Source organism: Choloepus didactylus, chromosome 23 (genome assembly GCF_015220235.1).
Source record: "Choloepus didactylus isolate mChoDid1 chromosome 23, mChoDid1.pri, whole genome shotgun sequence".
Lineage (NCBI taxonomy): Eukaryota > Metazoa > Chordata > Mammalia > Pilosa > Megalonychidae > Choloepus > Choloepus didactylus.
The window spans coordinates 11594043-11602191 of NC_051329.1; the positions used below are offsets into that span (position 1 = coordinate 11594043).

The window sequence follows — 8149 nt, forward strand, 5'->3', positions numbered from 1 at the left end:
AAAATGGGGACAAAAATTAAATGGGAAAAAAATATGGTAGGATGGGGGAAATGAATATTTTGGGTGTCCCTTTATATTTTCATTTTCATTTTTATTCTTATCTTTATCTTTTTTTGGAGCAATAAAATGTTTAGAAACTGATTGTTGTGATGAATGCACAACTACATGATGATATTCTGAACCTCTGATTGTACACTGTGGATGACTGTATGGTATGTGAATATATCTCAATAAAACTGAATTTTTAAAAAACCTTTGGGATGCAGCAAAGGAGGTACTGAGAGGGGAATTTATAGCTCTAAATGCCTACATTAAAAAGGAAGAAAAAGCTAAAACCAAAGAGCTAACTGAGTAACTGAAGAAACTAGAGAAAGAGCAGCAAACATCCTAAAGCAAGTAGAAGAAAAGAAATAACAAAGATTAAAGCTGAAAGAAACAAACTGGAGAACAAAAAAACAATAGAGGGAATCAATAAAAACAAAAGTTGATTCTTTGAGAAGATCAACAAGATTGACCAACCCTTAGCTAGACTAAGAAAGTAAAAAAGAGAGAAGATGCAAATAAACAAAATAAAAAACCAAAAGGGGATCAGTCATTACCATGGACTCCAAAGGAAAAAAAAAATAAGATACTATGACCAACTGTATGCCAACAAACTAGACAACTTAGATGAAATGGACTCTTTCCTAGAAACACACAAACAACGTATACTGAGTCAAGAAAAAACAGAAGACCTCAACAAACCAAACACAAGTAAAGGTATTCAATAAGTCATCAAAAACCTCCCTACAAAGAAATGCTCAGGGCCAGATGGCTTCACAGGGGAATTTTGCCAAACATTCCAGGAAGAACTAGCACCATTCCTGCTCAAACTCTAACAGAAAATTGAAGAAAAGGGTACACTACCTAACTCATCCTATGAAGCAAACATCACTCTAATACCAAAACTTGATAAAGACACTACAAGAAAGGAAAACTACAGACCAATCTCGCTATTGAATATAGATGCAAAAATTCTCAACAAAATACTTGCAAATCGAATCTAAAGGCACATTAAAAGAATTATACACCATGACCAAGTGTATTGTATTCCAGGAATGCAAGAGTGTTTCAACGCAAGACAATCAATGTAATACAACACATTAACAATCTCAATCACATGATCATCTCAATCACATGATCATCTCAATTGATGCAGAAAAAGCATTTGACAAAATTCAGTATCCTTTCTTGATAAAAACACTTCAAAAGGTAGGAATCAAAGGAAACTTCATCAACATGATAAAAGATATATATGAAAAATCAACAGCCAGCATTGTACTCAATGGTGAGAGTCTGACAGCCTTCCCCCTAAGATTGGGAACAAATGAATTAAGGATGCCCACTGTCACCACTGTTATTCAACATTGTGTAGAAGTTCTAGCTAGAGCAATTAGGCACGAAAAAGAAATAAAAGGCATCCAAATCAGAAAGGAAGAAGTAAAACTCTTATTATTTGTAAATGGCATGAACCTATATTTTGAAAATCCCAAGAAATCTATGACAAAGCTGCTTGAGCTAATAAACAAATTCAGCAAAGTGGTGGAATACAAGATCAACAAACAAAAATCAGTAGTGTTTCTATACACTAGTAATGACCTAACATAGGAGGCAATTAAGAAAATAATTCCATTCACAATGGCAACTGAAAGAATCAATTATCTAGGAATAAACTTAACCGAGGATATAAAGGACCTGCACAAAGACAACTACAAAACATTGCTAAAATAAATCATTGCAGACCTAAATATGTGGAAAGACACGTTGTTAAGATGTTAATTCTACCCAAATTGATCTACAGATTCAAAACAATACCACTCATAATTCCAACAACCTACTTTGCAGACTTGGAAAAGTTAGTTATTAAAATTTATTTGGAAGGGAAAGGGAACTTGAATAGTCAAAAGCTTCTTAAAAAAGAAGAAAGAGTTGGGAGGACTCACATTTCCTGACTTTAGAGCTTATTAAAAAACCATAGTGGTCAAAACAGTGTGGTACTAGCATAAAGATAGACATATTGATGAATGAAAAAGAATTGAGAGTTCAGAAACAGACTCTCAGATCTATGGTCAAAATTTTCGACATGGCCCCTAAATCCACTGACCTGGGAAAGAATAACCTTTTCCACAAATGGGCCTGGGAGAACGCGATACCCATATCCAAAGGAATGAAAGAGGATCCCTACCTCACACCCTATACAAAAATTAACTCAAAATGGATCAAAGACCTAAATGTAAGAGCCAGTACCATAAAACTCCTAGAAAGAAACATAGGGAAATGTCTTCAAGACCTAGTGATAGGAGGTAGCTTCTTAGACCTTATACCCAAAGCACAAGCAATGAAAGAAAAAAATAGATAAATGGGAACTACTCAAAATCAAATGTTTCTGTGCCAAAGGACTTTGTCAAAAAGGTGAAGAGGCAGCAAACTCAATGGGAGGCAATATTTGGTAACCATATAGCTGATACGGATTTGATATCCAGTGTATGTAAATAAATCCTACAATTCAACAATAAAAGAACAAACAAACCAATTATAAAGTGGGCAAAATACATGAATAGACATTTTTCCAAGGAGTAAATACAAATGGCTAAAAAGCACATGAAAAGATGCTCATCTTCATTAGCTAATAGGGAAATACAAATCAAAATCAGAATGAGAGAGGAACTAGGGCTGCCACCACCACTGGAATGTGACTCCAAAGGTTAAATGAATCGGGAAAAAGATATAGATGCAGCATTGCAGCCTCTCCAAATGATTAGGGATAATATTCCACAGAGAAATTGATCCCCCTGGATTAGATAACCAGACATAATGAAGACAATTAGTCTTAAAACCTTCCATAAATCTTTTAACTTGAATAAAGCTAGAGATGCAACTGATTTCATGGTAGTTCAACCACCACTAGCTAATGATTTTGGAAAAGATGATTCATTATTTGGTATGTGCTGCAGTAAAGATACGGTCCGCTGTGATACCAACAGTGAAGATGAATGAGGTGGAAAAAAAAAAAAATCAAAAAGTGAGAGCCTCATGGGTACGTTAAAAAGGCATCCTTCTGCAGAACAGAAGCAGAAAGGTAAAGGCAGCATGCCCTCCAGGAGTTCTGCTGACGAGGACACCTTCTCTTCCTCCTCAGCACCAAACATCTTTAAAGACCTGAAAGCTCAAAGGCCCATCCAGTCAACTTCTCTCTGCAAACATCACTACAGTCTGACCCTGTGGCCTCTTCAACTGACAAACTTTGAGGAGATGCGCATCAAAATGGAGGTGAGTATGAAAGTTGGTTCATTCTTTCAATCCAAGCTGAGCACTGAATGGTGTTTGAAAGGATTTCCACGATCTCCAGTCTGAAGCCATGTGCCAAGAACAAAGTATCCTGAAACAGTTTGGAATCTCAGAATGGAGACTTGCATCTTCACCTTGAGGAACATGTTCCTGTGGTTATTGGATTTATGCCTCAGGACTACATTCAGTATACTGTACATTTAGAAGAGGGAATGTAAAGGGTAACATAGTTATTGTCTGGACAGTTCTTCTCCCATGGAAGTTTCTGCAGTTCCTTCCAAAGTGAGAGGGAACTCTTTCTCTGATGATGAAGGTCAGGTAGACCAGGACTCAGTTGCTACCCCAGATTGATTGGCACCACAGGCGTCATGTTGCAGAACCCGAGAGCAAGTCACGACAACGTCCCTCCACTCTCACGATTGCTACTTCCAATGCAGAATAATCAAATCCAAAGGAAATTCAGTGGACTTACTGGCACGGATGCCCAAATGTCTGAAAGTGTGCAGTGTCATTTGAATTTTGATCCTAACTCTGTTCCTGGGGTTGCAAGAGTTCATGACTGTGCAAGGTAGTGTCCTAAGGTTGTGACAAGCCTTACAGAGGAGCTGAAAAAACTTGCAAAACAAGGGTGGTACTGGGGGCCAATCACATGCTGGGAGGTAGAAAGGAAGCAAGCAAGCAAATGTGCCAGTTGGTTCTTTTCTTGTTCGGAATAGTTCTGATGACCGTTATCTTTTAAGTTTGAGCTTTAGCTTGCATGGCAAGACACTTCACACTAGAATAGAACACTCAAATGGTAAGTTTAGCTTTAATGAATAACCAGATGTGGAAAGACATGCCTTCACGGTTGATCTAAATGAACATTCAATCAAGGACTCTGAAAATGGAGCTTTTTGTTATTCAAGGTCTTGGTTGCCTGGATCTGCCACTTACCCTCTCAGACTGACCATGCAGGTGCACTCTTTGCAGTGTTGTTTTGTTATATGTCAGTATACCAGAATAGACTTAATTTAAAAACTGCCTTTGCAAAGAAAAAAAAAAAAAAAGGATTATTTACAAAAGAAGTACTACTGAGAGATTATGAGAACCCAGCATCTTGCACTTTGCACTTTGAGAAAAAGTAAATGAGACTGAAATACAGTTTACAAACGTTCATTGCTATCAAAATCTTTTGCTGCCATAACTATTTCAATTTTATGTGTAAAAGAGTAATCAATTTGTTTGGGAGTGGAGAAGTGTCAGCAAAGTGTCTTGGGCTTATTTTGGTTCTTTAAAAAGGGAAGTCTTGAGTTTTCAGAAGTGTGAATTATCTTTCACCAATGTGCAAAATAATCACAACATGAATATCAGATTCTCCCTTAATCCTCCCCTGCATCCTTTGCTGCTATCCACTGTGATTTTTATGCATTAAAAGCACATTTCATTTGTACTAAACTCTAAGCAAGTTGAATGAAACTTAACATAATGAAGTGTGTCTCTCTTCAAATGGCCCATTTTAAAAAGACAGTGTTGAAGAAACATACTCGTAGGATAAAACATAGAACTTACATATACACAGAAAGTGCTTTTTTAATTCTCATTCTTTAGAAAGATTTATTTAGAATTACAAAATTGACATAATTTTTGGTAATGAAAAGCAAATCTGCAACATACTTTTACAACACAAACTTTTCTAAATTATTTTTAACACCGCTCATTTTTTTGGTTGAGACAAGTTGAATTTTTCTGTTGCCTTCATTTTTCATCTTGAGGTTTGTCTATTTTTTTTAAAGGCCTTACATTAAAAAAATCTTAAAGAAATGTATACCACCAATTTAGAAGCTGTTGCCTTTTCTCTCATTAAACTCTGGTACAAACAGGCATAACAAAAAGACCTATGAAACTAGAAATATTATTTAAAAAATATTAGATGATCATAGTTTCCTATGATACCATTTTTTGGTTATCTATACTTTTGCTTTTCATAAAATGTTTTATCTGTGATTTCTTTAGCTTAGTCAACATTTTCTTGGGTAAAACTTGATAGTGCAACTAATTTTCATAAATGAACTGGATTCCCTTGCAACATTAAAGTTAGAGTTTTCACTCATACTTACATAATACATGTTGTTAATGTTTCCTGGTATACAATGTTTTGAATTGATTTGGATAAAAAGAAAATACAGTTTTGAAGTTGGACTTATATTTTTCATTTATGTAGTCACTATTAAAATGTACTAGACTGGATTCCCCCTATCCCCCCAAAAATTATTCTAGTTGACAAAGTGTGGAAATTCTGGAGCATTATGGAAGAAAAATATTAAAACCATATCCGATATGTGGAAGTCTTATAGCCTACCATAAAGAAAAAAACCACAATGAGATATCATCTCACACCTATAAGAATGGCTGCTATTAAACAAACAGGAAACTACAAATGTTGGAGAGGATGTGGGGAAGCAGGAAGACATATTCACTGCTGGTGGGAATGTAAAATGGTATAGCCACTGTTGAAGACAATTTGGTGGTTCCTCAGCAAACTAAATATTGAGTTGCCCTACAATCCAGCAATTCAGCTACTCAGTATATACCCAGAAGATCTGAAACCAGGAACATGAACAGACATTGGCACACTGATGTTCACAGCGGCATTATTCACAACTGCTAAAAGATGGAAACAATCCAAAAGTCCACCAATTGATGAGTGGATAAACAAAATGTAGTATACACATATGATGGAATATTATGTAGCAGTATGTAGGAATGAGGTCCTGAAGCATGAGACAACATGGATGAACCATGAGGACATAATGCTGAGTGAAATAAGTGAGACACAACAGGATAGATAATGTATGATTTCACTAATATGAACCCCCTAAAAAATGTAAACTCAGAGTCTTAAAATGTAGAATACAGGGAACCTAGAGATAAACAGAAGCTAGATAAGGGGGAGTGGTTGCCTTATATGTACAGAATTGTTAAAGAGGTTGAACTTAAATGTTTGGGAATGGCTAGAGCTGATGGTAGCTCATTATTGGGATTATAAGTAAAAGTGACATATTATAGGTGAATTTATTGAAAGTGGTTGTTTAAAGTCATGAATGTAAGTAAGTTCTTGCATGAACTACTAAAAATTTAAAAAAAAAACAAAAATAGAGTGGTATATGGGAAAAAAAACATAGCTATTGCAAACTATGGACTCTAGTTAACAGTAATATTTTAATATTCTTGCTTCAACAGTAACAAATTTACTACTCCAATACCATGGGTCAACAACAGGGGGGAATAAGGAGTCTAGGAGGAGTTGGTTTTTTTTTTTTTTTTTAAATTCTTATTTCTGTTCTGGAGTAATGAAAATTTCTAAAATTGATCATGGGAATATGTGCACAACTGTGTGACAATACTGTGAATCAGTGATTGCATACTTTAGATGGTTTGTGTGGTGTGTGAATAAATCTCAATAAATTGGAAAAAAAGATATTAAGATATGGATGACTGGAAAATCCACAAATACATGGGAGTTTAAAAACACACTCTTAAACAATCAAAGGGTCACCGAAAAAATAATAAGGTAAATCCAAAACTATCTTGAGATGAATGAAAATTGGAACACAACAGTATAACAACTAACGGGCCGCTCTGTCTCTAACTAAGCCACCTTGGCAGGTGAAATCACTGCCCTCCCCCCTACATGGGATCTGACACCCAGGGGTGTAAATACCCCTAGCAACGTGGAATATGACTCCCGGGGAGGAATCTAGACCCAGCATTGTGGGATGGAGAACATCTTCTTGACCAAAAGGGGGATGTGAAAGGAAATGAAGTAAGTTTCAGTGGCTGAGAGATTCCAAAAGGAGCTGAGAGGTCACCCTGGTGGGCACTCTTACGCACAATATACATAACCCTTTTAAGGTTCTAATGAATTGGAATAGCTAGCAGTAAATACCTGAAGCTATCAAACTACAGCCCAGAACCCTTGAATCTTGAAGATGATTATATAAAAATGTAGCTTCTGATGTAGCTTATGAGGGGTGACAATGTGACAAAGCCATGTGGATCACACTCCCCTTTGTCCAGTGTATGGATGGATGAGTAGAAAAACGGGGGCAAAAAAAAAAAAGCACGCACTGTTCTTTTTTTACTTTAATTGTTCTTTTTCACTTTAATTTTTATTCTTATTACTTTTGTGTGTGTGGTAATAAAAATGTTCAAAAATTAATTTTAGTGATGGATGCAAAACTATATGGTGGTACTGTGGACAATTTATTGTATGCTTTGTATGACTGCATGGTATGTGAATTTATCTCAATAAAATTGAATTATTAAAAAAAGTAAATGAACAATTGGGGGAAGGAGGAGAATGGGATGTTTTGGATGATCTTTATTTTAATCTTTTTTTTTTTGGAGTAATGAAAATGTTCAAAGATTGATTGTGGTGATGAATGCACAACTATATGACGATACTGTGAACAACTGATTGTACACTTTGAATGACTGTATGTTATGTGATTATATCACAATAAAATTGCATTAAAAAAAAAACAAAAAAGTGATGCAAATTTTTAAACTTTGCAGGTATGTAAAATGGCTGTTATTAAAATGAGGTAATATTGAAAATCAAAAAAAAAAACAAAACTAAATGAAAAATAGGGTGGGATGGGGGGATGATATGGGTGTTCTTTTTTATTTTTATTTTTTATTCTTAGTCTGATTCTTTCTGGGATAAGGAAAATGTTCAAAAATAGATTGGGGTGATGAATGCACAAATATATGATGGTACTATGAACAGCTGCTTGTACACCATGGATGATTATATGGTATGTGAATATGTCTCAATAAAACT

The 8149-nt window shown here is 35.4% G+C and overlaps 1 pseudogene; it reads left to right on the top strand.

Moving 5' to 3' along the window:
- Positions 1-2853: 2853 nt before the first annotated feature.
- Positions 2854-4401, top strand: LOC119519440 (annotated as a pseudogene).
- Positions 4402-8149: the final 3748 nt, after the last annotated feature.